The 23,070-nt window shown below is 36.7% G+C and overlaps 1 protein-coding gene and 1 pseudogene across 2 annotated transcripts in view; both read right to left on the bottom strand.

The window, feature by feature from the left end:
- The window catches only part of NKAIN2 (sodium/potassium transporting ATPase interacting 2), a 1,311,503-nt gene that overhangs the window by 936,929 nt on the left and 351,504 nt on the right, over positions 1-23,070 (bottom strand). The gene's annotated exons all lie outside the window — the stretch shown is intronic.
- LOC122753489 overlaps positions 1,332-23,070 on the bottom strand; it is a 43,229-nt pseudogene continuing 21,490 nt past the window's right edge.

Here is a 23,070-nt window from a genome sequence, read left to right as displayed (position 1 = left end):
AATGGTTTTATTCATTATCACATACCAAAATCTTATATTTTTTTAAAGAATAAGATAAAGTTGAAATAATAGTTGATCAGAAAGGCAATAGGGAGCCACTGGAGTTTACTTAATATGGGAGTGAAATACTCAGTTCTGGGCCTTAGCAACATCAATTTACCAACTGTGTGGAGTATTGGACAGGGGAAACACAAGGCAGAAAAACCAATTAGGAGCTAATTATTATAGTGTACAAGAGTAGTGCTGTTGATCTGAATGAAGGTGGTGGTTGTATGAGAGGAGAGGAGAAAATGAATGTAAGAAATGCTATGGAAGAAGAAATTACAAGCTATATAGAGTATAGCAGAGCAAGGTACCAAAGATGCTGCTGAGGTTGTACGCCTGGGTAATTGAAAGGATATTTGTGCCCTTTGCAAAACCAGGGTAAGAAGAGAGTTGTGTTTTATGGGAAAGGCAATGTGACAAGTTCTGTAATGTACTTCACAACTTATCCATGCCTGTTCTTCCTGGGCAACTCAATGAGATCCAGCCAAAATGAAAAGGGTGGTAGGAAGTCAACTGGCCATTGCTCCAGAGTGCAGAATTTACATGCTCAGAGTGCCTGCCTCAACAACAAGGAAACTGGGTGGTAGAGTATAAGCATACTGGGAGAAAGGCATAGAATTTTGCTTGCATGGCTGCTTTAGTTGCCTAGGTTGCACTTAGATTATAACCATCCTGGGGCAGCTAGGTGGCGCAGTGGATAAAGCACTAGCCCTGGATTCAGGCGGACCTGAGTTCAGATCCGGCCTCAGACACTTGACACTTACTAGCTGTGTGACCCTGGGCAAATCACTTAACCCTCATTGCCCCACAAAAAAATGAAAAGATTATAACCTTCCTGAGGAGGCATTGTACGGTGAGTTTATTGGAGGCCAGTGGTGAAAGAAGACAGAATTGAGAAATATTGAGTGATAATGGGAAAAAAAGGTTTTTACAGATGTTTTGGACTAGCCAAAAAAAATTAATTACTGTGCAGAGGGTAGAATGTGACCTATCTGCATACCCTGATTGGTTGATCACAAATCCCTTATGTTTATTTTTTGTTTATTTTGTTGCCAATTTTAAATAGATTTTATTCTGCAGGACAAAAATTGCATTTCCACTTGTTTACAGTACTGATAAAGTACAATGTTGTTTACTCTTCTCCCTCTGCACACATTCAAGTATTTAGAATGTCCAGATTTACATAGTAGCTTAAATGTTATTTCTAAATTGCTACTGCCTTGGCTATAAATTGGAATCCTTCCATTTTGGGGAAGCTGTTTGGAATGTTCTTTCTTGGGGTGCATTTAGTCTACCTCCTCAATGGTGGGTCTGGAAGAAGCACCTTCAGATGGGGCTGCTCCATCCCCTGGGAACTCACAGGGCATGCCTCCTGGAATACCCCCTGCACTCTGGTATAGCTCAGCAATGATGGGGTGGGGTTCCAGACATTCTATAACTCTATCTGCTGATGCTCAAGTTCTTCTTTCTTGGCAGTCTAGTTCTTATCCAGCCAGTTGATTATTTCATTACATTTGTCAAGGATATTCTGTTTGTCTTCATCACTGATTTAGTCTTGAAGTTTCTCATCCTCTAAGGTAGCCTCCATTTGAAGGCATAAGATTCAAGACAATTCTTAGAAGACATCTCGTCTCTCTACTTCTCATTTTCAGTCTTGTATTTCTCAGCCTCCTGGACCATACACTCCATGTCTTCTTTGCTCAGACAACCTTTATCATTGGTGATAGTGATATTTTATTTTCTGTACCTGTGCTCTTATCCATAGCAGAAACATTGAAGTTGTCATATGCATCAATGTCAAATGCTACTTCAATCTAAGTAGCACCCCTGGGAGCAGGAGGCGTGCTTGTGAGCTCAAACTTGCCACACAGGTTGTGATCCTTTGTCATTGCTCTCTCACCTTCATAAATCTGAGTAAGCACTCCAGGTTGGTTGTCTGAAAAGGTGGTAATGGTCTTCATCTACTTGGTGGGGATGGTGGTATTGTTTGATCAGAACTGTCATTACTTCACCACCAGTTTCAATTCCAAGGGAAAGAGAAGTGATGTGCAACAGCAGAGACTCTTGCACATTCCCAAATTTATCTCCAAACAACATTGCAGCCTGAACTGCTGTACCATAGGCAAGAAACTCATCAGGATTGATAACCCTATTGAGCCCCTTGCCATTGAAGAAGTGTTACAGAAGCTTTTGTATTTGGGGGATCTGAGTAGAAACACATACCAAGACCATGTCATATTTCTGCGATTTATCTAACTTAGCATTTCTTAGCATCTTTTCTATAGATAGGTCCAGTGTGCCACAGAAGAGGTCAACATTCAATTCTTCAAAATAAGCATGTGTGGGAAAGGTATGGAAGCCAATATCTCCATGGAAGGAGTCAATTTCAACTCTGGCCTGGGTACTGGAAGAAAAGATATACTTTGGACATGCACAAGTGGTGCACAGATAGTGGACAGTCCTCTTATTCTCTCTGATGTCTTTCTTGCGATTTCACTTGCACTCAACCATAAAATGGTTGACCATGTGGTCGTCAAAGTTCTCCTCACCCAAATAGGTGTTGCCAGCTTTGGACTTGATTTCAAAGGTACTATCTTAAATGGTAGGAATGAACACATTGAAAGTGCCACCTCCAAAGTTAAAGATCAATGCATTTCTCTTGGCAACAATCTTTTTTTTCAAGCAATAAACAATAGCAGCAGCAGTTGACTCATTGATGATTCAGGGCATATTGAAACCAGTGATGGTTCCAGAATCTTTGGTAGCCTGATGCTGGGCATCACTGAAGTAGGCTGGTACTATGACAATAGCATTTTTAGTAGTCTTAGCAAGGTAAGCTTCAGCAATTTTTTTTCCATCTTAGTCAAAACCATAGAAGATAGTTCTTCTGGACAGAAACTTTTGGTCTCTGCTTTATACTCCACTTAGACCTTAGTCTCACTATATAATTCACCACTGTGAAAGGCCAATGCTTAGTGTCTAACTGTACAACTGCATCATCAAATCTCTGACCAATTAGACATTTAGCATCAAATACTGTGTTGGTGGGGTTCATTGCAACCTGATTCTTTGCAGTACTACCAATTAAGCACTCTGTGTCAGTGAAGGCAATATAGCTTGGGGTGATCCTGATTCCTTGGTCATTAACAATGATCTCCACTTTTTCATGTTGGAAGACTCCTGCACAGGAATAAGTGGTGCCAAGATCAATGCCAACTGTGCATTTCTTTGAAATGGTTGCTGGGGTTTCAGAGGTTGTAGCTGACCGCTGTGGATTAAGAAAGGCTGCTGTTGCACTAAGTAGACCCACATCCGTTGGGTTATGTCATGACCTCTAGAGATACAAAACCCTTAGAGACCAAAGTGATGTGGAAAGATCAATGGGCTTGGAATCAGGAGACACATGAGTTTACATTAGTTCTGAAAGATACCATGTAACCATTGACATGACACTTAACCTCTCTGAGTCTGTTTCTTTATCTACAAAATGAAGATCTTAACTTCGTGTACTAATTAACTTCACTGGGATGTTGTGTGGAAATCACTGTCTCAAACATATTTTAAGAGTAATTGTAATTATTAATAATGAATAACTCCATAGTAATGGACCAAAAATCTCTAGGCAAGAAAAGTAAACCACCATCACTGTTATCTTTGTCATAATCAAACACTCATTTGTGCACTTAATATTAGCAATGAAGTATCACCTGTGAGGAAATAAAGTATAACATACAAACACAGTTTATTAATCAACAATATGTGTGCAATATCCATTGTTCTTTATGGTGGGAAGAGTAAGACACAGGAAATAGAAGCTATAGTTTTTGCCTTTTAGGAATTTCCAGTATTGTTTAGATGCCAGAAAACCTGGGGAATATGTTCATACATATAAATATATGGCTTAAGTACAGTTACAAGGGGATAAGATAATTTAGAATATGTAGACACTTTTGAAAATGCATTGCTTCTTTCAGGCAACAAAGTGGTACTTATCACCCTATGTAAAAAGAGCAGTGGATTTGGAGTTGGGAAAAAAGTATCTGAGCTGAAGTGCCATCTTGGACACTTAATGGGAAGTGTGGCATTGGGTAAATTGCTTCACTTCTCTAGCCTCAGTTTCCTTATCTATAAAATAGAAACAATGATATTTTTATTATGATGTGTTAGGCTATTGGAATGATCAAATGATATGAAATGATATGCATTATCCAAACTTTAATTTTAGTTATTAATAATATTTATTATTGACCCATTAAAATTAAATTCTTGATCAAGTCCATAAAACTATGGGCCCTATAAAAGTAGAAACTCTTTAATATAATCAAGTAAGGATAGAACTTACTGAATAAAATCTGCTACTCCTGTTCTTATCTTTAGTACTAGGAAATATACTATTTATTGTGCAAAAATAGGAAATCAGATCAGATATCAAAAAAAGAATTTTTCTTTTGCCTTTCAGAAGAACCAAATTTAATTCATTTACCCCCTTTGCTCTTCTATCCCCATACTATTGGCCAAAACAACTAATTTGGTCTGTGGGTAAAAGTACTGAATCTAGATCTACAGAGAAATCAAATATGCATTTATGTATCTTTCTACACACAAATATACACATGTATGCATACACATATGTACATACATACATGTGTGTGTGTGTATAATTGGCACCATTTAGACACAATGGTCCTGAACTTGCTATTCAAAATTGTTTTTGTAAAAGCCAAATTCAGGGTTACTTTGTTTCTCTTTAGCACAAATTACAATTCTCAAAATTTTTTTAGAAATAAATCACCAGGAAATTTATGGATTTCTATTGCAATGGCTACATTAAAAAATCCCCACTGTCACATAAATGGAATTCCAGCCGATGAACATAGAATAATTTGCTGAGAGACAATCATTATCTATAAGCCACCTCTTTTTTTCTGACCAGAGATGCATCTTTCATCATCATAGATAGGTTAGCCTTTTCTTATCAAGTCTACTTTTTACAGTCCTTGCTATATTCACACATACAAAAACAATATGCAGAAAATTGACAAGTAAAATTCTGGCATGAGCTTCCTTTTAACAAATTTTGAAATGTTTGAGCAAATATCATCATAGCATTTACCTGCTGTGCATGGCTTTTTGGTAAAAAATTCTATTTGAGTTTGTCAGCAAGGTTAACAAGTGCCTTATTGAAAGGAAGGGTTTATGTTTCTTTTCTGTGAGGACAAGGAGAAATCACTTTCAATTCCACTACAAACTTGACAAGTCAGTTCTGTCTTGGACTCCAAAAGCAACAAGATGACATACAGTCAGATATAAATCAGAAGCTTTAGGGTTCCTTGAAAAGATTACCAGGCTAGGAGTCTAAATTCCTTGATAAGGGTTCTAGATAAGGCTTTTTACCACTTACTAGCCATGTGACCTTGGGCAACTAAATTCACTTAGGCCATCTGAGACTCAGATTCCCAATCTGAAATAAGGAGATGCTACTGCCTACCCCACAGAATCATTATGAGTTGAAAAAATAAGACAACATTCATAAGAGCAGTAGTAGGCCTCCACCAGTCTCAGACGACCATGGATCAGCGCCTTGAAAAGCCACAGGCCACAGAGTGGCTGTGCAGTCCAGTATGGGAGCCACAGCTCCTGAGTGACTTATAACTGGTAACTGCCACATCCCATGTTGTATCTACCCCATGAGGAATAGCTGGAGTGTCCTCTCCAGGGTGCTGGCCTGGGCAGATCAATATGGAAAACAAGCTGTTGCCCATGCAACAAGTTTTCCCTCTCCGCGACATTGGTGGATCCAAAGGAGAGGCAGAGTCAATACAGTTTGGCACCAGTGCTGCCGCAGGAGTTGCCAGAGGGATGTGATATCCAACATCCAACTGCCTAAGGGACTCTGACTCCTGATTTTTCCTCGGGTTGACTCCTGAAGTCATGACTCATGACTCTGTCATGGACAGAGAGATTCTAAAATATAAAACAATTACAACTTGTAATTAAACACACACACACACACACACACATACACACACACACCATTAAGCCAGGAACTAGCTTCTAGCCCCAGCTATGTTACCCCATAGTTTTTCCATCCTGCCCATGTCCATATCACCCTCTCTGGGTATCAGAGTTTTCCCCATCTAGGAAAGGAAGAGTTTAGATTTGATTATAGCTATTTCTCTCCTGCTTTAAAGTCAATAGATTTTTATTTATTTTTTATTTTATTTGCAGAGCAATGAGAGTTAAGTGTCTTGCCCAGGGTCACACAGCTAGCAAGTGTCAAGTGTCTGAGGTCAGATTTGAACGCAGGTTCTCCTGAATCCAGAGCTGGTGCTTTATCCACTGTGCCACCTAGCTGCCCAGTCAATAGATTTTTAAAAAATTATTAATGTTCATCCTTGATTCCTAGAATCAATAGCATTTCATTAGATAATTTTTCAATTATTTTTTATTGATGCCTATTATGAATTTCTAGTAAGGTTTGCCGCATTATTTAGCAAATAAATTAGGAAATCCAAAACATTCCTCAATACCAGGAATCTAGGTGAAAAAAAAAGCAACATTCTCTAGTAGAGTGTAATATACAAGACAACAAAGATTTATTAATTCATACTATGTGCATTCTGCCAAGCATTATGGGAAATATGAAATTTGTATTCCCTCCTTAAGAAAGATTACAGTCTAGTTTTGTAGAAGGATGACCACAAATCAAGTATCTATAAATCTCCTTATAAAATGAGAGTTTCACAGTTCTACCACCTACTCATCATGATAAGTTTTGTTGTGTGGTCATGTTGCCTTGCCCTTTAACTATATAACCTAGACAAGATTGCCTTAGCATTCAGGCTGACTGTGTGTTTTACTGAAATATGGTACTAACCAATTTTGTATTAGCAATGAGTCTCTCTATAGGAGTTGAGGTTTAAGATCCGTCCCCCTGGATAATATTTGAGTTATTATTTAACACATAAAAATGTGCAAAGCAGTTTACTCATTTCTTTGACTTCTTGGTTTAGCATCTTTGGATTGGTGATCCTGTTGGTCAACTGAGCAGCTCTATCTTTATGAGGATTTTATGATTCTTAAAAGAAACAATGGGAGCAATCTCTGCTCCATAAGATTTATTGCACATCTGGAACACTTATAGCCCTTTGATATTTCACATCAAAAATTTTCTGAATTGACTGGACAACATATTTTTTGTCTTTTGGTCACTTTTCACCAACACTGGGCCCTTGAATTACTTTCACACTCTGTTCTCAATGCCTCTTCGTGTCCACCAGTTTTGCTTGATCTTGACATTTAAATTTGAAGAATCAGGAGTTTTGAGTTTTCTTATTCATTACTTCAGACTTCACAAAAGGTCTGAGAGTAGACCTGTTTCTGGTGAAGTGATGGAATTTTTCTCTGTGGTCTAAGATGAACTTTGATTCCTACACTGAGAATGAATTTGGAGGAAACTAAGGAAAGGGTTGAAATGAAAATCGGAAACGAAATATTTTTTTTAAATGATGTTTTACTTGGGGGCAGCTAGGTGGCACAATGGATAAAGCACCGGCTTTGGATTCAGGAGGACCTGAGTTCAAATCCAGCCCCAGGACACTTGACACTTACTAGCTATGTGACCCTGGGCAAATCACTTAACCCTCATTGCCCCCCCCCCCCAGAAGTGATGTTTTACTTTACTACAAAAGGAAGGTGAAAGGAAGGACCAAAATCTCAAAGAGCAAAGCAAGACAATAATAAAGAAAAGAATGAGATGGAAAGTACACTAGATTTTGAGTCAAAAAATGAGCTGAAATCCCAAATTTGCTACTTTCCAGCTGTGTGATCTTAGGCATTCTACCTCTCTGTGCCTTCGTTTCCTCGTATATAACATAAGTGTTGTATGAAATGAACTTTAAGCCCCATTCTATCTCAGGAAAACTACAATTATAGTTCATTCTCCATCTTTCCCCAAGGAATAACCTAAGTTCACAGCCCTTTTTACTGCTCTTCATTTCCTTTTCTATTCCTTGTCTTTAATCTCTTTTTTGCTTAATAACATCTTTACCAAAGATAAGAGATTCAATAAAATCCACAATGGCTCATCATGATTGTTCAACAATTCTTTTCTATACTTGGAAGACTTTAATAATATTTTTTAAAACAAACAATAAATAATCAAACTATTGGTTTGGAGATTCTCTATGGATTTTAATCATCCATGCCTTCCCTATCTCCCTTACCAATAAACATTTTGAAAACCACCAAGAATCTCAAGCACTCAGCTTCTATCAAAAAGGAAAGTGACCCTTCTTAGAGGTTCTCATTCTAGTAAACTGATATACATTGCTGGAATGTTCTAATTACCTAGTGCTTTTTACCACAAGTCACATTGGCTGTGTATTTGGATTATATTCCTGGCTCATTCCTATGACTGCCACTATTAGTCTTCAGAGGTCTTCATGGTTTAATATCCCAAATGCTAGCCTTTAGATGTCTTCATTCCTCAACAGATCATAGCATCTCAAGAGAATTTTAAATTAGAAAGGATCAAAATCACTATAGAACTGTGTATACCTGTTGATCCAGCAATAACACAGCTATGTTTATATCACAAAGGCATCCTCAACAAGAGAAAAAGACCTATTTGTACAAAAATATTTATAGCAGCTGTTTTTTTTTTTGTGTGTGTGTGGTGGCTAAGAATTGGAAATTGCAGGAATGCCCATCAATCGGGGAATGACTAAACACGCTGTGATATACGTGATGGTGATAGAATATTATTGTGCTATAACAAATGACAAGCAGGATGATTTCAGAGAGGCCTGGAAAGACTTGTATCAACTGATGTATAGTGAAGTGAGCAGAACCAAGAGAACATTTTGCACAGAAACAGCAATATTTTTTGATGCAGAACTGTGAAAGACAACTATTCTCAACAATACAATGATCCAAGACAGTCCCAAAGGACTATTGATAAAACATATTATCAACCTCCAAAGAAAGAACTTATATTGATGGAACACAGACTGAAGCATGCGATTTTTCACTTTCATTTTTTAATTAATTTTCTTATACTAAATTACTAGTATGGTAATATTTTACATAATTGTACATGTATAATCTATATCTGATTGCTTAGCACCTCAGGGAGGGCAGGAGGAAGGGAGGGAACAAGGGATAAAATTGGAACCCCAAACTATAAATAAAAATGTTTATTACTTAAGAAAAGAAAGGATCATAATCTAATCATCTAGTACAACCCCCTAATTGTATGCAAGTGAAGTTTCTTGTCTCAAGTCACACATTAGCATATACTAGAATGGTGTATTAAGGAAACTGTTGACCTCTTAATAACAGGAATAATAATGACCACATTAGCACAGCACTTTGCAGTTTCTATAGTGCTTTACAAAGTAAGGATAATTTCCTGGCTGCTGGATTAGGAGTCAAGAAGACCTGTTCAAATCCTCTCTCAGACACTTTTTTGTGGGATCCTGTGAAAGTCACTTAATTTCTCTGAGTCTCAGTTTCTTCAGCTGTGAAATGAAGATAATAATAGCACCTATCTCATTTTCAGGGGTATGCTAGAATGTGCTCAGCATAGCTGGTGAGAGTCAAGTGAAATTTTCAATATGAGCATTCACAACTTTGAAATTGGGAATTAAAGCTTAATATATTGTTTGTCTGATTGTCTAGACTTATAATGAAAATTTTTGTAATACGGATAAAATGTAAAAGTTGTTTGTGCATAGATATTTTTGAGGCCAAGCATGTGATTCTCACAACAACCTGTGAGATAGATGTTAATTATCATCCCCATTTTATAGATGAAGAATTTGAGGCCTTGAGAGTTTAAGTGACTTCTCAGAATCTGAAAACTAGTGCCTGAGGCAGCATCTGAACCCAGACCATCTGGAATCCAAGAAGAGCAATCAGGGAATTACCCTCAGAGTCACAGATAATTAAAGGCATATTTCATTTTATTTTAATCTATGCAAGCAACCAAATGTGAAGCCAAAATTACTAGATTGAATAAGATTCTCTATTTAACAGAAATAAAATGTTATTGATTTTCATAGAGGAATGCTCAGAAAGGTGAGGTTCAAAAGAAAAAAACAGAAAGAAACTTTCATCCAGATGATACTTTCAATAAGACAAACTCTGGAAGCTGACTGTTTAGTCATAAATTCCTTTGAATTAAATGGCAATGGAAAAGAAAAAAATTGGGGACATTCCATGTCTTGACATCCATTTGGGATGAAAACTGCAAAGCAACATGATGATTTGCTTTTCATAATTTGTGACCTTTTAGAATTATTTTTCTTTCATTTTCTTTGGCTCATTTTAAAAATAAGGGACATGATTTCTTAGTCCCTTATCTTTATGTAAGGTCTCAGTTTAATACAATAATTTGCCACCAGCTCTTCACAACTCTGTGAAATCATCAATATAGCCATTGTTAATCCCATTTTATCGCTGAAGAAATTGAGGTTCAGAGAGGTCATATCTTTTGTACATAGTCCCATCAATTAAATGGTAGATTTGAGACTAGAATTGAGGTTTTCTGACTCCTACTATTCAACAATCAAATAAGTATTACTTTGTTATTCCTATATATTAATTATTATTTAAGTATTATTACTTAATGCTTAGTAAGTGCCAGGTACTAACTATCCCTAAGAAACATAAATTCCACTTTCCATAACCTAGAATCTATTCAGTCTGTCATAGACTTTGTTTTTCATTTCAATTCTGCCACCAACTATCTGTGGAACCTTAGGCAAGTAATAGCTACCTTTATAATTCACTTAGCCTCTGTCTGCCTCAGTTCCCTTAGCTGTAGAATGGGCATCTACCTCTCAGGGTTGCTTGGGGCATAAAATAACAATATTTGTAAAGTGTTTCATGAGTCTTAAAGGACTAGATATCACTGAAATGTGACACTATAATTTTTAAAATTCTTTACACACTATCTTATTTGATTTTCAAAACAAAACAACCTAGTGAGGTCTTATGCTACCATTTTATATTTTTCACATGAAGAAACTGAGGCCGATAGAGATTATGAGCCTCGCCCAGTGTCACAACAAAAGAACTGGAGAAGGATCTGAACTCTGATTTTCTTGCCTCTAAGTCCATAGTGCTATCCACAAGATCATACAGCTACCTTAAGTTATCTCGGAGCTCATGGTCAAAGTTTTCTCCTTTGTAAAAAAAGCAGCTTCCTGAACTGAAAAACTCATTTAATTCTATTCAGTTCAACAAGTATTTACTAAGTTCCTACAAAGTACAAGGCACTATGCTAGGCTCTGGGGATATACAGACAAAATGAAAAATAGTCCTTGTCCTCAAAGTGTTTTCATTCTACTTAGGCTATTGCATAGTAAACAGGCAATAAAAATTTCTGAAATTATAGGTTCTTAGGGATTTATGACAGATGTAATACCACACTTACAGTCTGCATTGTGTCTGTGGCGATAGATTCAACTCAAGTTGATGAAATTGTAGCATATTTGACTAAGAGTAATGAGCTAGTATTTTCCCCTTTCCCTTAAGCTTCTTTTGCAAAAACATTTCTGTGAAAGAAAACAGAATTTATGAGCAATTACCATGTTCTATATAAAGTGTCTAAATTTAGAAACAAGGCAGATATTACCATTCAATTCCAGCAAATGCCAGAACCAGAAAATTGTATTTAAAAGGCATTATGAATTTAACATAAAAATATAAGTGAACAAAACATGACCATTCTTACTAAACTAGCAATTAAAGTTTCTCAAGAAGCATTCTACCTTTTCCTACACAAGCCATGGGGCCTGCTCTGTCAGTCACATACCCAAATTGTTCTCATCACTTTGCAGTCATGCCTAATATTTTGTCTTATTAAAAGGCAGTAGCTATGATAGATTGAGTTCATCAAGAACTCCCACGATAGCCCCATAGCTCTGAGGACAGGAAGAAGCCAAAGAATCAAAAAGCCATTGTACCTTGAGAATGCATTTACAGAAAGTTCAATGATGACCCTTATTCCCTGGCTACCAGAAGTCCTATTGTATTATATTTTTCTTGTACCCACACTACCAAGAGTTAGAGCATGGACACCTGAGAGATCAAATTAGGAAACAAAACCTTTAAATAAGCTTTCCCCCACTCTGGCTGAGGAATGTGAACTCTAGTTCTCAACTGCATTCACCCTGCGATCAATTCAACTTCATGATACTCTCTCTAAATGTCTACTTGACCTTGTCCATATTGTTAAGAAGAGGAGATCCAAACTGGGAATCTATGTTATTCTAAAAATCTAAGAAAAGGACACCTGTATTCTCCTTCTTTCTTGGGGGGATGCAGAGGAGAGGGAGAAGGAAGAAAAAAGTGGGAAGGGGGAGAGAAGGAAAAGGAGAGGAAGGGAAGGATGATGGAGAGAGAGAGGGGGGAAGGGGAAAGAGAGAGACAGACACAGAGACACAGAGACAGACACAGAGAGATCACCAGTTTAACAAAGAATTGGAAAGAGAAGGGGGAAGGGAAATATAGGGAGAGGAGAAAGAAGAGGTAGAAGTGAAAGAGAATATAGATTAGCAAACTAATCAACATTTAGCCCATTCCACTTCTGAATAGCTGTATTTTTTTCAGGAAATTTGTTCTTTATATGGAATCAAAATCATCCTAGCTACAGCTTATTTTAAAATAAATGTTTATTGATGTCTTTTTTAGTACATCCCCTAAAATTCCTTTGGCATCCTTTTTCCTCCCCACTCCCAAAGAGTTACCCCATATAACAAAGAAAGGGGTTTTTTTAAAGAAAGAAAGAAGAGGGTGAAAACCCACAACTTTTACCTTTTATATTATTTCATATAATTTCATATTTTCAGATAATAAAATATTAGAACAAAGGTAAAAATCAACACTAAATTTGAATAAAAGGAAAAAGATCAGAAAAAGATAGTGTGCAATTACAACAGCTTCAGTTATACTCATAATATTGATTATGAAATATGGGGAATGCATAAAATAAATATATTGGATTTGATTGCCATAATTTCTTTTTTTTTCTTTTTCTTAATTAATAAAGTATTTTTTTCCGTTGCATGTAAAGATAGTTCTCATCTTTTGTTTATACAAGCTTTACAATTTCAGATTTTTCTCCCTCCCTCTCCTCCCTTCCCCCTCCCCTAGATAGGTAATCTGATATAGGTTATATATATATATATATATATATACACACACACATACATACATATACATATACATATACATATATACACACACATACACACACATACATATACATATACACACATATATACATATACACAAAATAACATTAATCCTATTTCTGCATTAGTCATGTTATAAGAGAAAAAAATTAGAGCACTGATGAAAAACCTCAAAATAGAAAAAAACAACAGCACCAAAAACAAAAGAAATAGTATGATTCATTTAGCATCTATACTCTGCAGTTCTCTTTTTTTTTTTCTTGGATTTGGAGATCCTCTTTCATCATGAGTTCCCTGGAACTCTTCTGTACCATTGCATTGGTGAGAAGAATATAGTCCATCACAGTAGATCAACACTCAATGTTGATGATACTGTGTACAATGTTCTTCTGGTTCTACTCATCTCACTCATCTTCAGCTTACGCAAGACCCTCCAGGTTTCTCTGAACTCCTCCTGCTCATCATTTCTTACAGCACAATAGTATTCCATTGTATTCATATACCACAACTTGTCCAGCCATTCTCCAATTGATGGGCACCCCCTCAACTTCCAATTCCTTGCCACCACGTAAAGAGCAGCTATAAATATTTTTGTACATGTGGGTCCCTTTCCCCCTTCCATGATTTCTTTGGAAAAAAGAACCAAAAGTGGTATTGCTGGGTCAAAGGGTATGCACAGCTTTATCACCCTTTGGGCATAATTCCAAATTGCTCTCCAGAGTGGTTGGATCAGTTCACAGCTCCACCAACAATGAATTAGTATTCCAATTTTCCCACAGCTTCTCCAAAATTTATTATTTTCCTTTTTTGTCATTTTAGGCAATCTGATAGGTGGTACCTCAGAGTTGTTTTAATTTGCATCTCTCTGACCCTGGATTGAGAAGGACCTGAGTTCCAATCCGGTCTCTGACACTTGACACTTACTAGCTATGTGACCCTGGGCAAGTCACTTAATCCTCCTTGTCCCACCAAAACCAAACAAACAAACAAACATATTTCTTGGCAATCATTGTTCAAATGTTTAAATTTCACAAATGGTATCAACAGCCTGGTGAGGGCATTGCTACATTTGTCACTTGACTCAATGGTGTAATTTGGGGGATTTTTTACATGATCCACTGTAATGACACCTTATACATAAAATTCATGATCCCTTGACTGAACTGAATGTGACATTTATAACATCCGCAAACTAGGCCAAACAAGATAGGTGGGCGGTTATCTAGTATTTGTTCAAATAATATTCACCAGAGCTAAATAAAAAAAACCAACAGTCTGGAGTTCTGATTCTTGAAAATTGTCCACCTCATAGACTTGTGTTTTGCAGACTTTCTACCAGTCAAGCTCCCTTGGGGCATTTGACTACATTTTACATTGCTCTTTCTTTTCTCCCACATACTGTAGACTCTGCACATACTTTCTGTGGGCAATTTTTTTCCACATTTTTTTTTCCTTTCAAACTTCAGTTGTTTACCCTATTCTACCTCATGTTTAATTGTTCTTTATGCATTTTACTTTTCATCATTCTGCATGAGCAAGGCATCATCAGATGCTTAGTCTGGGAAAACAGGGCATTTGACTGTTACATCTGCTGAATACTACAAAAATACTAAACTAAATGATAATTTCTCAGAGTAAAAAGATCTTGTACTCTCATAGATGCTTGTATTTTTTTAAATCTTAAAACTCATGGATATTACTTTATAAAATATGCAGAAAAGGTAGAAAATAGACATAAGCTACATATTCAGCAACTAACATTTGAGTTTTTTCCTCTCATCACATATGAAACATAAAGAAAATATTATTGTATTATTTCAAGAAATCTCATTCCCCTAGCTGAAAATACTAACAAGGTTAAAAGAAAAACTAAGAAGGGAATCATCTCAACATAACAGTTGTACAAAACAATAAAACCTTCCATTGTGAGGCAGCAAAGATGGCATAGTAGAGTGACAGGCCTGGAGTCAGGTAGACCTGAGTTCACATGTGGCATGACAACTATTAGATTTGTAATCCTGGACAAGATGCTTAATCTCAATTTGACTCAGTTTCCATATATATATATATATATATATATATACACACATACACAGAGTGGGGGGAGAAGGATAATAATAAGACATGCATTTAAGGGTTATTGTGAAGAGTGAGATCATGGTAAAGCATTTGAACAGTATCTTGCACAAAGTAAGTGCTATATGAATGTAAGCTCTTGTTGTGAGCACATATCAGAGAAGACAAAATCCAAACTAAATATAGTGTTACTGTGCCTCTCAATTTTGTCCCTTTATGATTTTTTTGCTCCAACCTCCAAGTAATAATAGTTAAATTGGTTATTTCAACTTTCCATCATTTCCCTGTTCATAATCAGACTCCAACATAAAGTTTTGCATAAAGACCAGGAGAATAAATTAGTAATGCAAGCAAAAAAAGTGATATCTTTGGTATTATGTAAAATACCTCAAGTCAAAAAGCTCTTTTAAAACTTAAGGAAAAAAATGGGGGGAGAGGGTAATGAAGATTTTACAAATGTCAGTCTAGACAATTCTAGGCAATCAAGCTCACAAAGAACTAAAAGGAATATTCCTTCAATGAGGCTAACATCATTAAGCCCAAAGAAATCATAGCCTTAACTGCTACCACTGCAGAATAACTCCTTCAAAAATTGATTTTCAGGTAGGACAAAACCTTCTTCAACTATAATAAAACTGTAGGATGGGAAACAGTATATTCCATGTAGAATTTAAAAAAAAAAACATTTAAGTATGGAAGAAGAGTGACTTGAAAGACATTTGACATTCAGTTGGGATCCCTACTCTACTGGTTTGCAATGTCCAGATTTTCCCCACCTAGAGCTAGCTAAGGCACCCTGAGGGAGAGATAGGAGCCCGCATGTACCAGGTATGTCAATAACCATCAGAACCTTGACCTTGAACCCACAAGAGTCTGCAGAATAGTAATGCCCAGTTCTCTTAACCATCATCTCTGTGATGATGCAGCCCGACAAGTGGTCTTGCTGGTGTTACTGAAGACAAAGGAAAGAAACCTCTTGTCGCCAAAGTCAAATGATTCCACATCAATAACTGATATAATTTTAGGGGGCAGATAGGTGGCAGAGGGGATAAAGCACCAGCCCTGTATTCAGGAGGACCTGAGTTCAAATCTGGCCTCAGACACTTGACACTAGCTGTATGACCCTGGGCAATTCACTTAACTCTCATTGCCCCACCAAAACAAAACAAAACAAAACAAACAAAAAAAAACAACTGATGTCATTTTATTAGTGGAAATAACATTCATGAAGAGGTATTAATAACTATTTTGCTGCTCCACCTAAGAACCATGAGATCTTTCCATCTGACAGAGCTGAAACCTTCCATATACGTTGTCTTCCCCATTGTAATGTCAACTCCTTGAAAGCAGAGACTGTCTTATTTTCTATTTCTACACAAAATTGTTAGCATAGTTCTTTACACACATTAAACAATTAATAAATGCTTGATTCATCCATTCATTCAATATATTTTTGTTTTAAAAGTAAAAAACCAAATCCAGATTTTGGAGAAACTAATGCATTGCAATGGCCTCAAATAAATTGAAAAAAAAAAAGAAATTAGCTTTATTAAGTAATAGGGATCATAGTGCCAATTTCATAGAGAAAAATAAAAGGACAAACGTATCACCACCACCACCAGAATTGAAAAATTTACATAACTGGAGGGAGGGAGAAAAATTTGGAAAGTCCATATTTTTTCCAAAAAATTCTTTCCAAAAATGAATGTTAGAAATTGTACATGTAATTGGAAAAAATAAAATACTATTAAATTTCAAAAAAGAAAAAAATACACAACTTGATACATTTCTAAGCTTTCAACCTTCAAAGCTTATTTGAAATGTATTGCCATTTTCCCCTTCAAAGTCCCATCGACAGAAGAATGAAGAATTAATGAATGAATGAAAAATTTATTTATGAAGCACTCTGTGCAAAACACTATGTAAGTGGTGGGGATACAAATGGAAAACAAGTCCTGTTCTCAACACATATATAAAGGAGACAAAACATATATAAAACATTTGTAGCAGTTCAACTGGAAAAAATGTCCTTAGGGGACAGTGGCAAAGCAGTTGATAATGCTGCTTCTTTAATGTAATTTTCACTCGTAAAAATCATATCACTTTTTGATATTGATGATATGAGAGTGCCGAGGACTGTGGTAGAAAACTTTCTTTTGCACATCAGAAATACATCTATTATCTAGAGTAAATAAACCTAGAACACACTCAAGAATCAGGAGGTAAGGGAGTGGAGGAAAGCTTCTGTGTAGATATAAAAGATTTGGCTACACAGAGGCCTCTTTTACTACCTTCAGATAAAAGATGTCACAAATTAGAGACTTGAGTACAAATTTATTTATACATGCTTTTATATTCCATATGATAATGGAAAATATTTTAATGTTGATTACTTCGTAAAATTTCATAGAGGCAAGTATGACAACACTGGATGGCAGAATTCCCTCTGGTGTGGCATAAACCATAGTAAATTCTCAGATACATCTTAAAATCATTGACAGTGAATTTCATAATGTCTATTTTAATATCATGTCTTAGAGCTTTCTGAAATTTTAATAGAATTAATATAACTCTGATTAATGGCAATTAAGATGCCCAGGTTTATGGGAACAGGGATATAAAGAATTGGATCAATAAAATGTTTTTTTTTCTAAACCTAAATTATCTAATAGTAGGCTTTTTGTGTTATAAAGAGACATATAATAAGATAACCAAGGTTTTATTAATTCTTCTTTAAAAGTGGATTGACTTGCCTATAATTCTGCTTTTTTTTCAGGTTATTTATATCTGAGGGAGACTGGTCATCCCAGTTCCACTGAGAAGGACCACATAAGAGCTTTCTCTAAGATGCCACACATTTTTAAAAATACTACCATTATACGTCTCAAAATCTCTTCCTGTGCCCTTTAATCTTATCCATGCAAGGCCAAGAAATGGTGGGATATGAATTGAATCCATTTAAAGGATCAAGGAGCCCTTAAAACAAACCAAGAATAAGCCCTCAAACAAACGCTATCCTTTCTTATAGGGAGGCATCATGCTGCCTTAGAAACCCAACCTCAGAACTAGCACTGCTGAAGTTCATGTCTCATCTCTGACAAAATCTGGCCATATGAGCCCTTGGGAAGTCACTTAACCTCTTAATGTTCTAGGTAATTCTATAAAACTGAAAAGGGTGTGCCAAGTTTCAATGTGAGGAAGCTAGTTTCCTCCACAGAAGTTGCAAACTTACAATTTACTTCTTATTTCTATCTCTTATCATCTATTTTGGTTTCCTTTTTCACTTTAAATCTCTTGGTACCTTACATTGGGTATCTTATACAGTGTCTTATATTGGGTAAGCGTCCTAACTTGACTGTGTGGTTTTTTGCTTACGGTGACCTGAATGGTATTAAAGACAGGGAGGAAAGAGCTTTCTGCCACTTGTGTGGCCTTCTCTATAGGATCTTGCCATCATTGAGTCCATAATGTTGCTTCAGAAAACTGCAGATTCCAAGAGCATAAGGAAATTATGTATCTGTTCTTTTGCAATCAAGTTTATTTGTGAACTATCCTGTAGAACTGTGTGAAAAAAAAATCATACCTAGTAGAATGACTTCCTGACTTATAGGAAAACAAACAAAAAAAAAAGAAACAAGCAAACAACAAAAAAAACCTGTTCAGGTAGGTTACTTAAAGACTGCCAAAACAACACAATGTTAAAAGTAATATTCCAAATATCTGAACTTTGTAGGAGAACAAAACAAATAGGAACAGATGACACACAAATGGGTGGGAGTGCTGTTCCTATTTGAGGAGTGGGTGGGAAAAGAGCATGGGATGGATTTAGTAACAAAAAAGAAATATGAAGACCAGGGAATTCATGCTACAGATTTGGATGTTCAACTCCAGACATGGTCTATCATGCTGTTTCATGGGAAACCTTGACCCCTGACTCCTTTTCAACTTTTTTTTAATGTGTTTTCTTTCCCCATGAAAACAGGGTTGTCTTGTTGCTTCTATTTATATTCCTAGTAATTAGCATAGTTCCTGCCAGATAATAAGCCTTCAGTGCTTAATTGATCACTTTATGATTTCATTAGATATAGGGAATTCCTAGAAAAGTAGATGTATCCTACTAATGAAGGTTGGTGCTTTTACTTCACTGTTAGAGAGTTTCCTGAAGTTAAATTTGGGCTAAATTTAATTGAGGTTTAGTGGTTTTTCTAGGTCAAATAATAAGCCTTCAATGCTTAATTGATCAGTTTATGATTTCACTAGATATAGGGAACTTAGTAAGAAAGTGTGATTTCAATAATGGCTATCTTATCCGTCGGTTATAACCTTATTTCTGGAATGAAATATCAGGTCACAGATCAAATGACAGCTTTGAAGAAAGGCTATTCAAACACTAGCATTAGGAAGTGGAAGGATGCCTAATAAATTGCTAATTGATATCAGTCATAATTGTTGTCCAAATGATTCACTAACCATCTTGCACCTCCACATACTTATTATCTCAATATACTATGAAGGCCATAACGATAGGAAAGTTGGGGCTAAGTATGCATTTGTACACATATCTTCCTTTCCCTTCCCTCCCCCTTCTTCCCCTCCCCTTCTTCCCCTCCCCCTTCTTCCCCTCCCCTTCCCTCCCCTCCCCTTCCCTCCCCTTCCCTTCCCTTTCCATGGGGCAATGAGGGTTAAGTGACTTGCCCAGGGTCACACAGCTAGTAAGTGCCAAGTGTTTGAGGTCGAATTTGAATTCAGGTCCTCCTGAATCCAGGGCCAGTGCTTTATCCACTGCACCACCTAGCTGCTCCCTAAGGACACATTTCAACCTGAATTTTCCTATGGTCCCTTGTTTGACCTAAGCTAACACTGACACAGAACTTTAAGGTTTGCAAAGTGTTCTGCAGATATATTATCACATTTGATCCTTGCCTAGTATGGGAGGTAGATACTATTGACACCCACATTCTATAGATGAAGATGGCTGTAAAAGGTTAAACAGCTTGTCTAAGGTCAAACATCTAGTGAGTTGGATTGAAAATCACATTTTCCTCACTCTCAGGTGAGTATCCTCTTATGAATAACTGCCCCCAATTATACATTAGCCCTATTAGGCTACACAATTGACATGCTATACCTAATTACAAGATTGTCTGGAATTGCAGAAAATATCACCTTCCTGAATACCTGAAATCCAGACACTGAATTTGGATAGTTGTAGCTGCCAGGTTAATTGGACAGCTGCCCCCAAATGAATGACCCAAATAATTGAAGCATCCAGAGACTTGATAAAATGCCAACCAGATTTGAATTCAGGCTTCTCACTAGTTGAGGGATTTCCAGAACTGTTCAGGGCATTGTGACCCTGACATTGTTAATGAAGACATGTCCACAAATGAAATTTGGTTATCCAACTGCTTTCAGGGATTGAACTGATTTTGAATTCTCTATGGGGGGAAATACCATCCTGGTTTTATAAGATATAACAGGACCTTAGTTATAAAAATCAAAGTCTGTATGTTTTAAAACACTGGGGATTGAACTTGGAGCCAAAGAACCATGTTTGCTCAGAATTCTTAGAATTAAAGAAAAAAATAATCCAGGCAACCTTTGAGATCTGGTGTTCAATTTATAAAGTTCATAAAATATATTAAACACATACAAAAAGGGCAAGAACTAAAAAGGGGAAGTATCCTTGCAAATGATCAAATGTCATGAAGGCAAAAAAAGTGAAACTAGAGCATTAGCAAACTATAAAGTTAGTCAATAAGCATTTATCAAACACCTAATAAATGCCAGGACAGGCTGGTAGGTGGCACAGTGGATGGAGGAGTGCTGGCTCTGCAGCCAGGCAGACTCAATCTTCCTGAGTTCATATCTGGCTACAGATTCTTACTAGTTGTGTTACATTGGGTAAGTCACTTTTAACCCTATTTGCCTCAGCTTCGCAATCTGTAAGATGAGCTGAATTAGGAAACCATTCCAGTATCTTTGCCAAGAAAAACCGAAAAAAACCCAGAGTCAGAGACAACTGAAAATGGCCGAACAACAACATGTGCAAGGCACTGTGCTAGGCACTGAGAGACAGACAGACAGACAGAAAGAAACAAAGAAACAAAGGAAAGAAACAAACAAACGAACAAAGGAAAAAGGCAAAAACAGTCTCTGTCCTCATATAAAACATATACAAAGAATATGAAAGGTGAGGTAATCTAGGGATACCAGAAAAGTCTCTAGAAATATATAACTTCTTTTCCTTTTTTCCTTAATCATCTTTAGAATTAGACCTAGTAGTGGTATTGCTGGGTCAAAGGGTATAGGCACTTTAATAACTCTTTGGGCACAACTTCAGATTGTTTTCCAAAATGGTTGGATCAGTTCACAATTCCATCAACAATGAAGTAGTGGGTAGAACTCTGGTGTTAAATGAAGGCAAGGCAACAAGAGGAGGAGGAGAGCCAAGAGAACATTCTAGACATAATATATTATACTGGAAAAAGTACTGAATCTGGAGTCAGGGGATCTATATCCAAATTTAGCTTCTGATGATGACTGTGTAACACTGGGCAAGTCAGCTAATCTCCCAAATTCTCAGTTTTCTTATCTATAAAATGAATGGGTTTGACTAGATGGCACATGTTATCACTTGAGCTAAGTCTGGAGGTTAACTAGGGATTCTCAGAGACAGAACTACATAAGGAGGGGGTACGTTTCAAGTTTAGGGAGCAGCCAGTGATGAGGTACATTTATGGGAGTTGAAATGTCAGATATGAGAAACAATATGAAGGCCAGTTTGGCTGGAAAATGGAGTGTGTGAAGGGGACTATCATATAATAAGGCTGGGGAAAAATGGATGGATCCAAAAAGAGATACAGGTGCAGCACCAGAAGGTTCACTGCCAACAGAGCCTTTACTATCACCATGGAGTGGGGACCAATCAAGTCATCATTATGCATGTCTCTGGTCTTTCATGTGACAATATAAATATTACAATGCACATTTCTGCTCTGAAAACAACAACAACAACAACAATAATAATCAAGCAAATGAAAGGAGAGCCATGGCAGGAGTCCAGTGAATTCAAAATGTAGATTAAAAAGTATCTTATTTTGTCCTTTACCACTATAATTCCAGTTATTAGAAACCCTGTGTTCAGATTTTACCTTTTTCTGACATTTGCTCTGCAATGGTAATTGATATTCTTAGTGAAGGAAGGTGAAACTTATATGATCTTCCCAATGGAATGGATCAGGAATAAAGCAAGGTCCAGTTTTTTAAAGGAGGAATCTTCCTAGGCCAGTTCCTAAAGAATTGTGATGAGATCTCTCTCCCACAAGCTTTCTCCTTCAGAGGGGACTGAAACATATTTAGGTGTTGGTTTTTTTTTTTCAAAATAATTGTCTCCAGGCTCTTTCTCTTCTAGGCACAGTGCTCAGCTGTCACATTGATCCTCCACCTGCTCGGCAGCTCCTGCCTCAGACTCCAGAGAGAAGGATGAGGAAGAAGGCCAGAAAGGAGCAGAATAGCTGACAAAGAAATAGATTGAGAAGATAGCAAGAAACCTGCCATGTGTTGGTTATGAAAGATGCCCATTACAGGGTGACTGTCACATTTCACCCATCAGCTAAAGAGTATGTGTCCTCCTGTCTCAAAAAAGCTACCTTAGGTTGATGGAAAGGAACTCTATTATGCATTTAAGATTTTCTCTTTCTGGAAGTTTGGGTATTTGTTATTTTTAATACAGTACAATACATCC

Source organism: Dromiciops gliroides, chromosome 4 (assembly GCF_019393635.1).
Source record: "Dromiciops gliroides isolate mDroGli1 chromosome 4, mDroGli1.pri, whole genome shotgun sequence".
In the NCBI taxonomy this organism is placed as follows: Eukaryota; Metazoa; Chordata; class Mammalia; order Microbiotheria; family Microbiotheriidae; genus Dromiciops; species Dromiciops gliroides.
This window is presented reverse-complemented; position numbering and strand designations above follow the sequence as displayed.